The 20446-nt window shown below is 38.9% G+C and overlaps 1 pseudogene; it reads left to right on the top strand.

Annotated features, from left to right (window-relative positions):
* The first annotated feature begins 6534 nt into the window (after positions 1–6534).
* Positions 6535–18886, top strand: LOC137133774 (NLR family CARD domain-containing protein 3-like; annotated as a pseudogene).
* The last annotated feature ends 1560 nt before the right edge of the window (positions 18887–20446 follow it).

Genomic DNA, 20446 nt, shown 5'->3' with positions numbered 1-20446 from the left:
GCTACACTTGATAAAGAAAGGTTTAGTCATGCTGCCGTCATCCTCACAGCCCTAGATTGTATAGTACACCCAAAACAGGTGCTTTTAAAGTCTACCGAGTCATCCCTCTGGCATGTTTACTCCCGCCGCAATGCACTCCTGCCAAGTAACTTCCTAAATACACCAGTATCATTTGCTTTTTTAACCCTAACAAATCACGCTTTGCAGGGGTTGAATAAGTTCCCCTGCTGGGAGGCCTCCCAATATATCGGAACGTATCGGATGTTAAAACTAAACGAACCATAACTGCCAAAAAATGAGCCCATTTCAATTCAGTGTCGCTCTCAAGTTTCCCCTTGGAATGAAACTTGACAGAGATGAGCCAGCATTTATCATCAATTTAAGCTTACCCAGAATTAGACTTTCCCAAAACTGGCTTTATAATTTTGGTGGTAATGACTGACAATAGCATAACTAAACTCAGTAAGAAGAGAACTCTTGCATTGGAAGATGCCCAGCAAATTTATAACACGGTTGTCAACCTCAGTTACAAAGTTAAAGAAAAAATTAACCAGGCACCACCAACTTTGCTCCTTAGTATTATTTATACCAATATCACCAAAGTGCACTCAGTTGACAATACAGGTTTAAAACGTACTCACATGGGCTAATAAAAAGGAAGCCAACAGTCCCAAATGAAGCAATAACTAAAACCTCAACTATAGTAACATTTTGAATTTTGTGAGAATGAGACCAGTTCAACAGCAAAAACTAGTATAAAGATTCCAATAAAGTAAGGTCAGTTTAAGTCTCCCTCATCCAATGTCAACTTGTATTTGGATTTACAGGATGTGGAAGTCGTTGTCTTGGTGGGCAGATGTGGCATGACGCAGGTTCAGGAGTGTTGTGCTCGCCATCTCTCTGGTGAGTCATCCCGAAGTTCTTTAAAAAAAAAAAAATTTGAAGTACGTTTGCTCAATTCTTCAGCCATAACAGCATATTGAAATGCATGTTTCATTGCATGTTATATGTACCAAGCAAACAAAGTGCTCCTAAATTTAAGTCTAGCATTTAAACAGTGAGTTTTGCTTTACAAAAATTCAGACAACTTTGACTTTACCTGCTGGATTTAGGGGACAGGGTGCTCCGAGATCCTGTAGGTTGAGCAGCTTGCAGAGTTGTGGGACAACATGATGTGGCAGGACATGGTAAGCTCAGATCAGACTGAAAACAGACAGAAAAAACATAACAAATATATAGCAGAATGTGTAGCTGAAAAAAAAGCAGCACTTGGCCTTTAGAAATGTGAATTGATCATTTTACTACACAAAAAGGAATTTGAGGTCAGGACGTCTGTCAGTGACAACTTTGACCCACTCCTGGATCATTTGGGGCCAAGACATGTCTTATTTATAGATGATATAATGCATCATTTCCACAGCTCCAGAATGGCACAGACTGAAATTGCAATATAGACATTACCAGCACAGAGTAAAGTGCATTTTCTTGTTTTAATTGTGTACAAAGCTGACCAGATATTATAGGAACTTTTTCATAGTGAAAAATCCATGGCACCAATTGTTACTCACGCTGTCCTTAGCACCTTTTCACAATACGTGTTCAAAGCACGAGTGAGCTCAGTCTGGCAACATGACTCCATGAAAGACAGATAGGGGCCAAATCCAAACGGTTTCCCTTAGCCCCATCATTTTGTTTGAAATGTTTACATGTAGTGCAATAGTGTTGTGATCCACTTTAGCAGTTAGGGGGAAGGAGAAGTGGGGCAAATGTTAGGGGTCTGTAATCCTTCAAACTGAGGGTTTTAGGGGCATATTGAAAACTTAGTTGTACGTATTTATCAGTATATGTTAGAAGCCCATATAAAAATATTAAGCATACCAATACGTCTAAACTAATCATGATCTGAAAAGGTTGTTATTCCCTACTGCTAACATTGTGTTGTGATTCTATCTAGTAGCATTAGCATGCGTATAAGAAATTGTGTTAGAGGCATCTATGTTTTAACAGTGTAAGTATGTTAGGGGTTGTAAAGGAGATTGTAAGAGAAAAGTTGGTTTACTCTTGAGTGAGGTAGTGTTTGAGAGAAAGTTAGACAGACAATGTGAGAGAATTGTGTGATCTTGACAGAAAAGCAAGAGTTGTGGGATTGTGATAGAGATACTGAGTTTGAGAAACCTGACACAAAAAGGCATTATTCCAAGCCTTTTATGCAGACACAGATCGGAAGAAACCCTCAGAAAAGACAGCCAAGGAAACCAAGACAAGACAAAAAAAAAAAAGCTTAGTCTAACGTGGATGTTTTAGTCTTTCCTAAATCTTTGCACAAATTTAAACTTTAGAGCTTATTTTGTAATACTGTCCATGATTTATTTTGTTCAGTTGTATCAAGTATAAATATACAACTTACAGGATCTTGACCAAATTACGTGATGTGTGGACTGGAGTAGAAAGGATCGAACCGCTGACCCTGCCGTCAGTGGCCAATCGGATCTACCTCGAACCACAGCAGTCCTAACAATGCTAATTATAACACTATATCATATCCCTATTTCATTCATTCAAAATTTAGATATGCAAATTTAACGAATTAGATCCATTGTATTTCACATCTATGGGGAAAATGACCTAACATGACCAAAACTATTCTGTCAGTGATTGATGACCTAGAATTTTTAGTAGTCTGTATGTACTGACTCACGACTGAAGATACAGAGCAACTTTGGGTTTAGAATCTTCGCTAAATTACGCAACGTGTGGACTGGAGTAGAAAGGATTGAACCGCTGACCCCGCGGTCATCGGCCAATTGGATCTACCTCGAACCACAGCCGTCCTAACAATGCTAATTATAACACTAAACTACATACCCCTATTTTATTCCTTCAAAATTTAGAACCTAATAAGTTGCACATTGTTGTAAACCGATTCAGTTTGTGGATTTGAATTTAACCAAACTCTAGATGCTACTCTAGATTCTTATTAAGGTGGTACTGATACAGCCAGCTTGTCTTTAGTGAAATTAAAGAGCAAGCAAATATTGTGCACAAACACCAATTAGAGATGAGATCACAGCAGCCAGGAAATGAAAATAAGTTACTTATTTGGTAAATAAGCATGAAATATGTTTCCAGTTAAAGCCTGAAAAGGAGGAGAAAAAAGATAGGGAGTAAAAGCTGTAAAATAAAAACTTTAGGCTCACTGTTATTGATGCAGCTAGTCCACTTCAGTATTAAAAAAAATAAATGGTTAAATGGCCAAGCAATAAGAAACAATACTTAGTTATTGATGCAACCTGAAATTGAAAGCAATGATAGTCATTATGTTGGACTGTTCTACTCATCCTGATCAAGCGAGCAGGGAAGAAGTAGTTGTTCCAAGCTGATGAGACCTGAATGGACTAATGGAACGCAAAAAACTAAAGTTTATATAAAAAAAAGACTGTATAGTACATAAAGCCAAGAGGTTACAACCGTTGGCCTTATGTGACGCGACAATCAACCTGATGTGAAAGTTAAAAAAATAAAATAAAATAGATGTTTGGGAGCCAACCAAAAGCAAAAGATGCCAAACCCTAGTAAGATAAACTACCATCTTAATGTTAGACAAGTCTTTGACCTGTTTCTTGAACCACTTATGGCCCAATCAGCTTTAGTACTAATCACCACCTTTAACTTTATCTGGAATGCAACCCATGATGTTGCCCTCACATTAACGTTTAAAATGAAGCTTGGTATAAAATTGGTTCAAATGGTGCCACCTTGACCACAAAAGGTTTAGGTCATGCTGCAGTCATTCTCAGCAGCCATAGATCATGTAGTACCACCCAATTTGGCGCCTTTAGTCATTCGAGTCATCCCTCTGCCAGGTTTTTGCCCTCCCGACGCGCAAAATGCACACCTGCTAACTAACAGCGCCGAGAACACCGTACTCCGAAACCGGGCGAAATACCCGAGCATCATTTTAAGCCGCTACCCTATGTCAGCGTCAGTTCACGCTAGCGCCCTAATGATAACGTTTTGCAGGGGTGGGATAAGTTCCCCTGCTGGGAGGCCTCCCTATGTATCGGATCAAAACGTTGACCTAACAGCTAAGCCCATTTCAACTCAACACCTTCCCTTGTAATAAAACTTGGCAGAGAGATGAGCCAGACAGCAGTTAACCTCACAAATCTTTTTGAATTAATTTAACATGTGTTTTCTAGTTTGGTCGGTGCGATTGACAGCAGCACAACTAACCTAAAATATTAAAAGCACAACTTTGGCATTTTATGATTATCAGCCAATTTACACCAAGCCCATGTTTGCACTTCCATTTAAATATTTGAAATAAATGAACATCATTAACATTGATTCTAATTTTCAAACGTGGCATTTGAAATTCTAATTTTAAATGTTCTCAAGTATGGAATAAAGTAACATGAGGAAGTTAATCCAGAATACATCTTATATCAAATTAAAATCAAGTATAGTGACATCTTAAAAGACGTCTAAAACCCTAGTACTCGAGCAACAAAGATAAATATTTTCTATATTTATATTGTTTAATAGAGGAGAAAAAAAACCCTAAGTTGGTTGGGGAGGGGGAACCAAAACCACCTAGTGTTAAAAGGACCAGTCAAAAAGGAAAAAGAGAAAATAGTAACGCAAAACCGTTGGTTCATTGTAACAAAATTCTTTTGTAAACATTCAAAATCTAAGATGTTTCACGTTGCTACAGCTTTTGAACCTTTTACTTTTTCGTCTCCTGTATACCTTTATGAAGACGTATGTCAAAACCCTACATCTATTAATCACTAGTTGTACATCTCAAATTAAGTCAGGGACACTGATTGTGTTTTGGGAATGTTTTATTTACACATATGACATTAGAAACTCTCTCACTGTTACAGAGACATTTGTCCTCCTGTCTTCATCCAGTTGGTTTAGTTCCTCAATATCAAATATTTTATCTTCATCAATGAGTCCTAAGAAGAACAGAGCATTTCTAATCCATTTCCTTTGTTTTGCAAGTTCTAAAGTCCAAAATGTCTCTGGTCTCAGAAGAATCTGTAGCAGAAACTGGGAAGAGAAAATTGTCCCCAACACAGGACCACAGACAGACTGTCCAGTATCCAGCTGTCTGTCTATGACGAGTGATTGGTCCAAAGATACACCTCCATACTTCAGTCCTGAACCTGGACCCTCTCTTACACAAAGTAAGAGACAGTTTGTGCTTCAAACTCACCCGATATATTCATTGAACATTGTGTTCACAGGTGGACACCACAGTATATTAACAAAACTATATCTCTACGTCTCGTCTCTGTGTGTCCTTCTCCTTGTCCTCACGGATCTTTCCAGTGTCTCCATCCAGACTCCAAACAGGAGACTCTCACAGGAGACTGTCAAACTTGTCTCCCCTGTCCATTCTACAATCTGATTTGTCGGTTCTGTCATCACAACACTGAGGCCCTGGACAAAGGCCAGTCCTCTGTCCTGTTACGTCTCCTCCTTATCTGTTTTTTGACCATCTTTCTTGTCTTCACCATCGGAAAAAATCAATCTGTGAAATGCAAAAATCCTGCACATTGTCCATCACTGAATTTATTTGCACAGCGTTTTGGTTGTATTGAACCTTAGTGAAAATCATTCAGCAAATATTAGCCTCCATTTTAAAATCATCACAGCATGTAGCATTGTTAGCTTTAGACATCGTCCTTGTTCAGAAGGCTCTGAACTTTATCTAAATTTTTTTTATATTCTATTACAATTTATTAAAGTTTATTGCTCCATTCTGGGTGAAATATCAAACACATTTAGGTTTTTCATTAAGAACTAAGATCATGATTTTCTTTTATGAATTATAAACAATATATTTCTTCCTTAATTATACATAGGAACATTTAATGTTGTTTTTACAACATTTCATGTTTCATTTCAGTTCACAGTCATATTAATGATTTACCTCTCAGACTGACTAAAGTCCAGAAGAAGGAAGATAAGAACCCAGCAGAGTCTGCAGGATCCAGCTGTCTATTACAGTTTATTACATTTTTTATAGTTTATTACAGTTTATTTTAGTTTATTACAGTTTATTATAGTTTATTACAGTTTATTACAGTTTATTGCTCCATTCTGGGTGAACTATCAAACACATTTAGGTTTTTCACTAAGAACTAAGATAATGATTTTCTTTTATGAATTATAAACAATATATTTCTTCCTTAATTATAAATTGGAACATTTAATGTTGTTTTTACAAAATTTCATGTTGTCTTGTCATGATCCCTGTGTCCACAGTTCACAGTCATATTAATCATTTACCTCTCAGCCTGACTGAAGTCCAGAAGAAGGAAGATAAGAACCCAGCAGTCTGCAGGATCCAGCTGTTTATTACAGTTTATTACATTTTTATAGTTTATTACAGTTTATTATAGTTTATTGCAGTTTATTACAGTTTATTGCTCCATTCTGGGTGAAATATCAAACACATTTAGGTTTTTCACTAAGAACTACGATCATGATTTTCTTTTATGAATTATAAACGATATATTTCTTCCTTAATTATAAATTGGAACATTTAATGTTGTTTTTACAACATTTCATGTTATCTTTACAACAGATCCTGTGTTGTTGATGCTGTGTTTTAATGAAGGTCTGACAAAAAACAGGACATAAAAACTGTGTGTGTAGCGATTTTTGGTTTGACTCTTGACTTGTTTGTCATGATCCCTGTGTCCACAGTTCACAGTCATATTAATCATTTACCTCTCAGACTGACTGAAGACCACAAGAAGGAAGATAAGGACCCAACAGAGTCTGCAGGATCCAGCTGTCTATAAAGCTTTGTTGGTCGGGTGAAAACCCACAAATGAACAAGTAAGAGAACTTCCACTAACTCCTTTTTAATACCCACTACTATCATTTCCATAATGTTGGTGTATTGGTACATTAACATTTTGTTTTTGCAAAGTAGAGACAGAATAAAAATCAGTACAGAGACACTGAGGAAAAGTAGGACATTAAAAACTGACTTCTGTTTCTGATTTTACAGTCAGTAGGTCCTTTAAGATGAGCTCTTCACCAGCCTGCTTCTACAATCATTTAGTAATAACAGGTAAAATCATTATATTGTTATCCACAATATGTCGTTAAACGTCTAACAGAACTTTTCCATTTTTGTATGTAGATAATGTAACTTTATGGAGGAAGTGCTTTTATTCTGAAGAAATTAAACCAGAAGACTGATTGATGCTGTGGGTGGAGGAACATGGAGAACACATCGTAAGTTTTATTTTATTATGTATTATTTCGCTGTCAGTAAATCTAGTTTAGTCTCATGTTGGACTATAGGAGGTAAGTTGTGTTTGACATTGTCTGTGGACACAGAATAAACATAGAATAAACAAATAATGTTTGAGCCGTTGAATCTGCAGATTCAGTGCAGTGCTTGAGCTGTAAACCACTGTCACATGTAACAAAGTGAACTGTAAAGACAAACCTGTGAAAGTCAAGAAAATGACACATGTTGGACATACAAAGACACGCGTCTTTATTTTTTTGGTGTCAAATTCACAATTAGGATTTATCCATTATCTGTAACCACTTATTCACCCTGGACAGGTCTCCAGTCAACACCAGAGAGACATACACAGACAGACAACTATTCACACTCACATTCACGCATAGGGACAATTTACCTAACATGCATATCTTTGGACTGTGGGAGGAAACTCGCACAAACACAGGGGCAACATGCAAACTCCACACAGAGAGGCTGCAGCTGGTCAGGCATTTGATCCAATGACCTTCTAGCTGTGAAGCAACAGCTTTATCCACTCCACCAATGCTGCCTTCTCAAATATAGATTTTAAATTATTTGGAAAGAATTTCATTGTGATTGTATTTACATTTTACAGCATCTCAACTTTTCTGAAAAGAGGTTAATGATGGAGAAACACACGTAATCCTTTTTTTTAAAGCTCTGATAGTGTCTTGTGTTTATGTCTGTTTATTACAAGTGTTAATGATAGAAACATGTTTGTTTCCACAGACAGAAACCAGAGTCTTCAGTATCCAGTCGTCTGTCTATGAAGAGTGACTGGTCCAAAGGACATCCTCCAAACTTCAGTGCTGAACCAGGACCCTCAGACACAGAGACAGTTTCTACTGTAAACTGACCTGATGAAGATGATTCACTGAGGATGAAAACATACTGTTCTGGTCAAAGATTTATATTCATGATGCAAAACTATTAGTGCAGATACTGGTTCAGACTAAGATGGATCTTGGTCTGATTTTTATATCCACAAACAACTGATGGTGTTTCTGTAAAAAAAGACAAAACTGAAATTTACTGATTAGTTAGTTATAAAGAAATGTTTTCACAGAGAGAAGAAAAAGCAGTTTGGAGAAAGATCTAAAACGATTCGATTAAAAAGACCTGGAATGCAGACAGACAGTCAGAGCAGCTCTATACAAAGTAAGACTGAACATCTGTCTGCTGATGTTTCTGAAAACTGGACTGTTGTTTTATAAAGACATTTGCCGTATTATACAGCATTGCCATTTAATTTTTTTATTATCATTCATTTGTGTTAAATATTATAATAATCACATATTCTTAAACATCTTTGTGTTTTCTTCATTGGTAGTTTCTCATCTTTCAGCAGATGTTGGTCTGCAGGAGGTTTTAGATGAATATAAGATCAGTCTGAGGAGGAGATGTGAATGTGTGACTGAAGGAAGTGATGAAACAGGAAGTGGAACCCTCCTCAACAGGATCTACACTGAGCTCTACATCACAGAGGGACAGATTGAAGAGGTTAATACCCAACATGAGGTGAGGCAGCTTGAGACAGTTTCCAAGATGAAGACCCTCCATGACACTCCAATCAAGGTCCACGACATCTTTAAAGCCTTACCTGACCAACAGAGACACGTCAGAGTGGTTCTGACCAACGGTGTTGCTGGTGCTGGAAAAACCTTCTCAGTGCAGAAGTTCAGTCTGGACTGGGCAGAGGGCTTGGAAAACCAAGATGTCAGTGTGCTGGTTGTGCTTTTGTTCAGGGAGCTGAACTTGATCAAAGATGAGCATTACAGTCTTCTCACGCTCCTCCATGTTTTCCATCCAACATTACAGAAGGTCACAGCAGAGCAGCTGGCTGCCTGTAAACCTTTGTTCATCTTTGACGGCCTGGATGAAAGCAGACGTTCACTGGATTTCAACAACAGTGAGGTTGTGTCTGATGTCACACAGACTTCATCAGTTGACCTGCTGCTGACAAACCTCATCAAGGGGAATCTGCTTCCCTCGGCTCTGGTCTGGATAACTTCCAGACCTGCAGCAGCTAATCAGATCCCTCCTACATGTGTCGACAGGGTAACAGAAGTACGAGGCTTCACTGACGCCCAGAAGGAGGAGTACTTTAGGAGGAGGAAGAAGAACAAGTATGATGGGGGACATGAGACAGAGCTGACGGAGGCTGACACTGAAGTTCTTGTGAAGCTGGGGAGGCTGGCGTTTGAACATCTGGCTGGGGAGGCTGGCGTTTGAACATTGGAGAAAGGAAACTTGTTCTACCAAGAAGACCTGGAGCAGTGTGGTCTTGATGTCACAGAGGCCTTGGTGTACTCAGGAATTTGTACAGAGATATTCAAAAGAGAGAGTGTGATCTTCCAGAAAACAGTCTACTGCTTTGTTCATCTGAGCATTCAGGAGTTTCTGGCTGCAGTTTACTTCTTCCACTGTTACACCAACAGGGATACAGAGGTAGTAGATGACTTCCTGGGGATCAAATTAACTCTGGATGACTTCCTAAAGAGATCATTGGAGAAATCCCTCCAAAATAAAAATGGCCACCTGGACCTGTTTGTCCGCTACCTTAATGGCCTCTCTCTAGAGTCCAACCAGATACTCTTAGGAGGTCTGCTTGTTCAGACAAAGAACAGTCCAGAAATCATCCAGAGAGTCATCAACAACCTGAAGGATATGAACAGTGATAAAATTTCTCCTGACAGAAGCATCAACATCTTCCACTGTCTGATGGAGATGAAGGAACACTTAGTACATCAGGAGATTCAACAGTTCCTGAAGTCAGAGAACAGATCAGAGAAGAAACTCTCTGAGATCCACTGCTTAGCTCTGGCCTACATGCTGCAGATGTCAGAGGAGGTTCTGGATGAGTTGGACCTGAAGAAGTACAACACATCAGATGAGGGACAACTGAGACTGATCCCAGCTGTAAGGAACTGCAGAAAGGCTCAGTAAGTCCAGATCTGATCAAACACACTTAACACACATAAAAGATGTTGGAACAACAAGTCAAATTTATCTGTTCTGTCTAAAGACATTTGGATTTAAGATGTTAAAGTTTCAGCATTTCGTCTTTGATGATGCATTGAGATGAGGCATTTCTCAATATAGAATAGGACAAGTTCAGATTATGGAACTTAGGAGTTTGGCCTTGGTAAGTTAATGTGAGAGCACAGACTCTTCAGTGTTCTTGGTGGCAGCAGGTAATTTAAGCTGTTACACAAACTGTTTTTTGGGATCTATGTATTTCTGTATTTCTGTATTGATTTGTGTTGAGTCCACAGGTGTTTGTTATATGCAATAAGACAAAGTGGCAGCAACATATTTAACTGTAGCAGCAGCTTTTGTTTCCAAAATGAATAATAACTTTTCTAAAAACACTAGAGAAACAGAGCCAGTGGTAAATTGTCTCACAGCTTACTGAGATAAGACTGTTCTAACCTGGGATCATGGTGGACATTAACTGGTCATGAGGAGCTGGGCTGCAGGCTGCTGACATGACGCTGTGTTGTCTGGTAAAAAATGTTGGATCGGATTTACAAATGGACTTTATTTGGATCAACTGAGCACATGTTGGAAGTGTCGGCTGATTTATTAAAGGAACAGATCACAATCTGTTGTCACTTGATGAAGAAATCGTGTTTGTAGAACTGTTGGAAAGGAACTCTTTCTCTGGTTTTTACTGATGATGTGACTGTTGACAAAAGCAGCAGGATGAATTCTGACGTGTTCAGGGCTTTATTATCTCCTCACATTGAACTAAAAGCTCAGAATTTCACAGTGTAGATGGACAGTGACTCAAAGCACACTGAAAGACAAGACTTTTTCAAGCCTCCACAGTTGAATACTGCTCAATGGCCAAGTCAGTCATCTGACCTGAAGTAACCTCCATTTAAACTTGGATTTGCTGAAGGCCAAACTGAAGGCAAAACCCCCAAAAACCAAGCTGAAGTGAAGAGAGCTGCAGTAAAGGTCTAGCAGAGCATCACCAGGGAAGAAACCCGGCATCTTGTGATGTTCATGGGTTTTTACTCGTAAAGATTTGAAACAAATAATAAAACAGACAATTGAACTTTTATTGTTGTTAATATTTGTGAGCCAATTAAATTGGGGGTCTGTGAATAAAAGTGTGTTTAGTTCCTACACTGTTCATCTACTGTTTTGGAGCAATGCCTTAAAGGAAAGCTGACAGTTTCCACTTTAAGCACATTTTGATGGTTTCACTTCAAATCCACTGTGGTGGGACAGAGAAGCCAGAACGATGAAATCTGTGTCCCTGTTCTGATACTTATTGACCTGACTGTGTGTGTGTGTGTGTGTGTGTGTGTGTGTGTTTGTGTTTGTGTGTGTGTGTGTGTGTGTGTGTGTGTGTATTCTGTGACCCATCCTCTTCATGCTGGTTCTAATGTTCAGTGTTTGTTGGAGATGTTCACCATTCTACAAACAGCAGATTGTGGTTTAGTCCACATTAATATCATCTCAGTGGACAAGTAGAACAAACAGCTGTTAGTGCGAAGCAGTACAATTCAACAGCATCACACTAAATCCAACATGAGCAGAGATGGAAAATCGTGTCACTTTCAGATGTGTACAGTGTTCAAGGTTCAAGTAATGGGTTAACAGTTTCAGCTTTTCAGGAGCAATAGGAAACATTATTCACCAACCCTCTGGATGAAGGCAGTGTTGGAACCAACAGTGCTATTACACCATACATATGGACATTTAGAGAGATTCCTCTAATTCAGTCCAACAACTGTATGATCAAAGTCTGGCAGACATGAAGTGTGACAATCAGTGCACGGTGTGGTTTAGCTCATGTAGTATATGGGTTAAAAACTGGAAAACCCACGCAGAGTGTTGAAGGTTTTTCTGCTTTGTTGTGGTGTCAGTGTGAAACTACAGATACTGTGACTGCAGTCGTCATTATGACAACTACCTGGAGCAGAGCAGGGAGTGGGGGGTTGAGTGGAGCAGAGAGGATTGATTTGGACATGAGTTTTAGGAAATTAGCAACTGCAAAACTTTAATTTCTAACTAAAAATGAAGTTTAGTCAGAAACTTCATTTTCAGGAGACAATGCTGAACTTCACTACATGAAGCTTCTGTTCAAAATGACTTTCACATAAATGTGGATTCTGTGTGTTGATTGAGGACATGTACATGTGGACCAGAGGAGCTGGTTGACTTTAAATAAACTTTATATTAGATATTTAATTATACTTAAAAAGTAAATATTTATATTATTTCTCATTATCTTTGATCACAGACTTTCTTACTGTCGACTCTCAGAGACTCAGAATGAAGTTGTGGCTTCAGCTCTGAAGTCCTGCCCCTCCCATCTGAGAGAACTGGACATGAGCTGGAACAACATTGAGGATTCAGGAGTAAGGCTGATTTGTTCTGGACTGAAGAACCCAAACTGTCTCCTGGAGAGTCTGAGGTCAGTTTTCTAACTTAAATCCATAAGTAAATGTTCAGGTTTCGTTTGGTTCATTAGTTTCTAAGTTTGTCTGAGCACAAATGTGAAAACCATTTCCTCAGGTCAAATCCCTCAACACTATGTGGGACTTTAAATTGAGTCCAAATAGAAAAGTGAAATAAGTCCAGACTGGCTGATGGGAGATGTCTCCAAGTTTGTAGACTGTACTTGAAGGAAAGTGGTGCTGAGGAGGAACAGGCTGACCGTCTGATTGGGCCTTGGACTAGTACCTTGTTTGCACTAGTAGTGGACCATGAACTCAAGGAAAGCTTGAGTTTTTCTCGAGTGTTAAAGAGTGAAAAGTGTGAAGATGAAACTTTCTTTCTCTGACATTTGTCTGCCTGACAGCTGGAAGGTTCCACACATTCAACAATGGTTTATGCCTTTGGCCTTTATGCACTGAATCTTTTCCCACTATTATGTTGTGGAGATGGTGAAAGAGCTCAATTCTTTAAAAACGTGCATTTTTCAACTTCATGACGGAATTGTCAAAATGCTGAGCCACGAGCTATGTTTGATTTTAAAGACTGCAGCTTTGACGCAATCCTGATCCCCTCACCCATTGGTGATCATAGAGTCTGTTGGCACTCTAGGCAAAAAACTATGCACCATAAAACCACTATGCTTAAGATATGGAAAAAAATAAGATATGGAAAATAAAATAAAATACACACCACACTGCACATAGCACAATAACTTACAGTAATACAGTGCACTGATACAGTACACTTGGGTCAAAATGGGTCAAAATTCATAGTTTGACACTTAGCTCAGTCAGAGAAAGCTTTCATCAGTTTCCTACAGAAAAAGAAAAATGAACTAATTAATGGTAATAGACACAGATTTCGCCACTTCCTTGACAAGGAGACGAAAAAAAAACAAAAAAACACTTCAGTCAATCAATCCTTTGAATGTGTGAATAAGCAGGGACCAGCTCTGTCCCAGTTCTTGGTGCTGTAATACCTCGAACTCACATAGAACTGGTTCACCTTTGCCACTTTCTGCACACATGGCACAAAGAGGGAGGCAATGCCAATTTCGATTAAGAAAAAATTTGGAGCACTTGTCATTACATTGTTTGATCCAGTCTGAAACTGCTTTCAACGATCGATTTGAAGGCACATTTTACAATAAATTCAGCAGCTTTATGTCTATAAATAGACATTGGGTCAGTCTGGGGGTTTTCAGTCCTGCGCAGTGAATGCAGCTCCCAGCAAACAGGCCAAACTCCACACAACAAGCCAAAGATTAAAATTGCTGAGATCACTTTTGAGTACGGCTAATATGTCAAATAACAGCCTGGCTGCACCTGGTTTAATAAAGCCATTCCTGTGTCACTTGTGACTCGTTTTTATAAGAAAATGAACAAAGTGGTTAATTATGAAATCTGTAAAATAACCTGAGTGTAACATAAAGAACACAACAATAGTAAAAATGAAGTGGAGTAAAAGTCAGAGTAGCCATAATTAAATTTACTTAAGTGAAGTGAAACGTGAAAAAATATAGTAAGGCAATACTCATACTCCATTACTTTCCACCACTGTACATTGGTTAGTGAGGTGAGCAGCATGTTATAAATCAGTGCTGACATGAATAGGTGTATGAATGTTGTGCTGACATTTGGATGATGTCTGTAGAAGGCTGACATTATGATGATCCACAATAACACAAAGACAATTATTTGATGTTTGTCTCTAATTCCAGAGGTGAGTGAGGTGAGCAGCATGTTATAAATCCGTGCTGACATTATGATGATCCACAATAACACAAGGACAAAGTCACTCAAACACCATTGATTAGGACATATCTGATTGATTACTAATGATTTGATCTACATCTTTGATTCTTTATTCAGATTGAGGAGCTGCAGTTTGTCAGAGATCAGCTGTGATTCTCTGGTCTCAGCTCTGAAGTCCAACCCCTCCCATCTGAGAGGACTGGACATAAGGTGCAACGAGCTGCAGGATTCAGGAGTGAAGCTGCTGTGTGGCTTTCTGGAGAGTCCACACTGTAGACTGGAGACTCTGGGGTCAGTTCACTGACTGATACTGTTGGAAATTTTATATATTTAATCCTCGACTTTAATTAATTAATTCAACTCAAAACTTTCAGTTTCAGATTAAAAAAATATTTTTTATATTTCTCACTGTTCCTAAATAAACTGTATAAAATATTTACTTGTTACATTTAAATGTATTTTTATAACAACAGAATCATGAACAGAATCATCAGAACTAATATTTTATTTAAAATAAATGATAAAGACAAACAACATTTGTTGTTTTACTTCATATCAGTGAGCTGTAATCATTGATGTTCATATAAAAACAGTTGTATTTTTTTCATAGAGGTGAATTTTCTTGTTAAATTAGTTGAAAAATGTTTAAAGAACCACACTGTTGTTTTTCCATGTTTCAGTCCATGCAGTGGAAATTGTTTTTATTTCACATTTCTGCTGAACATTTTCCAAAGTTTTCATGAAATCATCTGTAATTTGGGATTCAAATAGTTTTTGTTCAGAATAGTGTAGTAGTAAAATATTTTTTAGTTTTGCTCATTTTAGAGAAAACACCATTGATTAGGACATATCTGATTGATTACTAATGATTTGTTCTTCATCTTTACTTCTTTATTCAGATTGAATGAGTGCAGTTTGTCAGAGATCAGCTGTGATTCTCTGGCCTCAGTTCTGAAGTCCAACCCCTCCCATCTGAGAGAACTGGACCTGAGCTGCAACAAGCTGCAGGATCCAGGAGTGAAGCTGCTGTGTGGTTTTCTGGAGGTCAGACTCCATTTTTTATTTCTGTGCTGAGATTAATATGATGTGAAAGTTGTGGTGACACTAAACTACAGACAGGTTCATGTTTCTCAGGTCAAATCACATTCAAACTTTTCAGTGGTTAAAAGTACGTTTTGAAAGTGCCCACTCTGATTTTAAAGTCGAAAAATCCGATGTAAAAATGTGTAAATGACATTTGATTGTCAGACTTAGAATTGAAGACACTTGTATAAAGCAGCAAAAGAGAATCAGCTTGGAGCAAATAGAAGGAGGAGAGAAGAATTGCGCATTTTTGCCTGTCTCTCAGACATCTCAGCCTGGATGAGTGAGAGACACCTTCAGCTCAACCTCTCCAAGACCGAAGTCCTTGTCTTCCCAGCCAGACCTTCAATGCAACACAAGAACAACATCAACATTAGATCTACAGTGATTGTCCCCACTAAATCGGCCAAAAATCTGGGGGTCATCATCGACGACCAACTGAGCTTTAAGGACCACATCTCCTCAGTCTCTCGGGCGTGCAGATTTGCTCTCCACAACATCAGGAAGATCAGACCCTACATCACGGAATATACAACCCAACTCATTGTACAGGCGCTGGTCACATCACGTCTTGATTACTGCAACGCTTTGTTGATGGGGTTACCAGTATCCACAATCAAACCCTGGCAGATCATCCAAAATTCAGCAGCTCGCCTCATTTTTAATTAGCCAAAAAAGACCCATGTCACACCACTCTTTAGATCTCTACACTGGCTTCCTGTAGCTGCTCGCATCAGGTTCAAAGCTCTGTCTTTTGCCTACAGGGTGGTTACCTTGACAGCTCCCGCTTACCTCAACTCACTCATTCAAGTCTACAATCCTCCCCGCCCGCTGCGATCTGCCAACGAACGACGTCTGGTGGTCCCAGCACCGCACAGAAGACACCAAGCAAAACTGTTTAGCGCAATGATCCCATGATGGTGGAACAAGCTACCAAACTCTGCACGCTCATCCGCATCTTCCTATGCACTTAAATCTCTTTAGAAAAAAAAAAAAAATCCTTCTGCTCTTTCTCGCACTTGCATCTCGTGAACTGTGAACACTTTTCTGACTTTGCTTTGATGTTTTCTCCTTGACTTAGATTTTTGCTTGCCTTGTACCTCACTTGTAAGTCGCTTTGGATAAAAGCGTCTGCTAAATGACTAAATGTAAATGTAAAGAATCAGCAGGTTAAGAACAGGACACACAGCACTAAATAGTTGACTGAAGCTAATGAAGAAGCATCCAACTGCCAACTGTGTCAAGAAGCAGACAGTTGATCCTGTTTGATTTGAGTGGAATAAATGTAGAGAGGAGCAGCACAGTGGGATTGGAAGGTGCAGAGAAAAGGAAAGAAATCCTCCAAACATTCCACAACTACTATCAAGTGCAACAGGAGATGATTGAGAGCTTTAGATCATATGGGAAATAATTTGGTCCATCCTCCATCATAGTAGATACTGAAGCAAGTGTGAAGACATGTGAGAGACATATAAAAGAGCAGGGAGGGACAAATGTGTGTTGAGGACAACCAAAGTGTTGCTGCAGACAAACTGGATCTTTTTCCAATCACTACAATGTCTGATCACATGGAGCCAAATCCAGGTTAATGAAAGCAGCTGTGCTGTGAGATCCACCATAGTGACATTTCAAATGTGTAAGGAGCAAGTTCCTCCTCTCTGTCTCCGTCCAGTGTTTGAAGACAGACACAGAAAAACCTTAGTTTGAAGGTTTGATCAATAAGAGCAAACAAGAGGTTGAAGTTTGTGTTTAGCAGAGTTTAGACATTAACATTTCACTAATGATCAGATTGTTGCTTCTGTCTTCACAAAGACAACATGGAATTTCCAAATGAAGAAGAAGAAAGACAGGAATATATTGTTGAAGAATCCTGAGAGAAAATCCTGATCTCAACTCTGATCAGTGGATGAAATATTGATGGTTTCAAACAGGAACTTTGTTTCTAAAATTACATCTTTGGTTCTTTATGCAGATTGAATGAGTGCAGTTTGTCAGAGATCAGCTGTGATTATCTGGTCTCAGCTCTGAAATCCAACCCCTCACCCCATCTGAGAGAACTGGACCTGAAAGGAAACAACCTACAGGATTCAGGAGTGAAGCTGCTGTTTGGTTTTCTGGAGAGTCCACACTGTAGACTGCAGACTCTGAGGTCAGTAGAGGGTTGAAGTCAGTCCATGCTGCTTTCAACAGTATTGTACTAAACACAGTTAGTATCAAAGCAAAGTTCCAGTATTTCCTGTAAAGCTCCAACCTTCCCAGTGGCTGCTTTCCTCAATGAAGCTGTGAGAGGAGAATGGGGACAGGCTTCAGGATTGGACAGAAAGACAGAGACAAAGAGAAGTGTCAGCCAATCAAATTAGCTAGAAGCTTGTTGTGATCATGTGTTTGAGTTGATGTGAAGATGACTGTTGCTGTCGTCTTCATGTGGACAGGAAATAAAGCTGGATTCCAGCTGACAGCCTCACAACATGTATAGAGACAGTGGTCCTCATTCATCAAATCTGATCTGATTTCAACACTAAACTATTGATCAGTTTCATCTTTGTCACAGCTCTAAGATCAGTCTGACTGAAGCCTGCAAATCAAAGAACCATGATTACATTTAGTAACCTTATGGTCTTTGTACAGACCAGAACCTCTGCTGACTGACAGATAATGAAGTAAGTCTCTGGAAACATCATTGATCTCCTCTGTTCTCTCTCATTTTCTCCACAGGTTGAGGTGATGTTCTCTCTGTGTCCTGATGATCCAGATGTTGGAGCAGCAGCAACAGCAGCAGCATGTTATGTGCAGAGAGGCTCTGACTGGACCATGTTACTGGGAGGTAGAGTGGAGAGGAGAGCTTCATCCAGCAGTGACTGACAGAGGAATCAGAAGAAGTGGAGATGACTCTCAGTGCTGCAGTCTGAACTGTTCTGAGAACAGCTCCACTGTCAGACACAATGTCAAGTCCACCATCATCCCTGTGTGTGCCTTTGGATCTGACAGAGGATCAGCAGTAGATCTGGACTGGAGTGAAATTAGGGCGGTTTGTGTCAGGAAGGGCATCCAGCGTAAAAACTGTGCCAATTCAACATGTGGACAATGATCCACTGTGGGAGCCGTGAACTCACGGGATAAGCAGAAAGGAAAAAAGAAAAAAAAATAGCTGAAAACAAATGTGTTTTTATAATCAGTAAAGTTTCCCAACTGACTGGAAACCAAATATATCTGGTTTTTGTTATTAATGTTAAACATGACAATATCTGGTCTTAGACACCTCAAGTGTAATCAATAAAGAAGCTTCAACATCCAAGACGTCTTTTAGGGTTTTATTATCTTGCAAGAGAGAAGAACATGTGCAGTGCAGTGCAGTTCTAAACTTCATACATCACACATTAGTTTTATAACCTCCTGTTGCTGGGCAGAACATTTTCCACCCTCAGGCTACTGCCCCTAACCCTTTTCGCCTTTTATGGAAACCTTTTTTCCTTTTCAGCACTTTGATAAGCACCTGCTGTTAGACAATAACTGCAAACACTTCAAGACTAAACATGTATATGAGGCAAAGTTTGAACAACATTTGAAACATCTTTCACAATTTACCATTACAACTAGAGAAAACACAAGCATTAACATTTAATCTTGATTTTCCATCACAACTCCCTCCTGATTACACTTTAATCACAAGACATTAAGAGATTCAAAATACAGTACATCATCATGATGTTGGAAATTCAGGCTCTGTTTTTGACAGACATCACTGTGGTACAGAGCTAAGCAGAGATTAGGAGGTATTCTAAGCATATCTGTGAATGGATCAACATCAGGTTATAAAAAGCATTCTGTGACTCACATAATTAGACCTCTTACATGTGGCATAAGACAACATCCACAAAATTCAAAAATTACAAGCACAAGTACAGAAGTAAGCAGAGATAATATAATAGGTTTCCATTTACCAAATATCTGGTCAATCCAACCAGTATTTACACCAGAGTTTCCATGCAAGTTCTTCCCTGATGGTCCTGAGACCCTGAGATCCATCAGCTGCGATATTATTAGGAATGAAAGTACACCATGAGTTTCCAAACACTTAATTAATCCAATGGACATTTTGATTTTATTAATGGCACAAAGAAAACTCAAACTGCAGTTGGTGCTTCACTGTCACATTCATGTAACCATTGCAAAATCCACTTGGGGTCTTGGTCCTGGTGATATTGTGCATTGTGCATTAGGCATGTCAAGTAACACTGTATGGCATCTTTGCCATCTCGCTGTCCAAAGGTGATGAGTTTCTGCTCCTGGAAGATGAAAGAGAGACTGCATAAGGAACCAAAAGAGTTAGATCAGTCTAACCAACACTTTAAGTCATGACAGCTTTCTCTGCAACTGTCACAGCTCACAGGCATCATATTCCATCATCTACAGGGTCCAGCTTAGCTGAAAAGTAAGCAATAGGTTGTTATCTGCCATCATGGCTCTTTAACAAAACAGATGTCATACAGCATAATATAATAATATACACAGAATAATAAAGACAAAGACCCTTTTTGTCTTGGCAATTGTGAATGCACTGTTTTCACTATGACGTCTTTGTTTCTTGGTTAAAGATATTAGAACAGATTGTTTGGTTATGCCCTCAGATGTGATCACATGAACTAAATAAGTTTCTTTAGGTAGGACAAACTAATGTAAACAAACTGATTTTATGTCAGTTTTTTGCTAAATGTTTGAGTAGGTTACACCTTATCTCACATGCAGGCTTTCTCAGACAGGCTGCAGATCATAAAATCCTCAGTGTACAGCAGCAGAGTTGATCCTGCTGCTAAATGCAATGTCTGAGATTTTAGCTGAAAATCACCTGGACGTA

Source organism: Channa argus, chromosome 10, assembly GCF_033026475.1.
Source record: "Channa argus isolate prfri chromosome 10, Channa argus male v1.0, whole genome shotgun sequence".
NCBI classification, from domain to species: Eukaryota; Metazoa; Chordata; class Actinopteri; order Anabantiformes; family Channidae; genus Channa; species Channa argus.
This window is presented reverse-complemented; position numbering and strand designations above follow the sequence as displayed.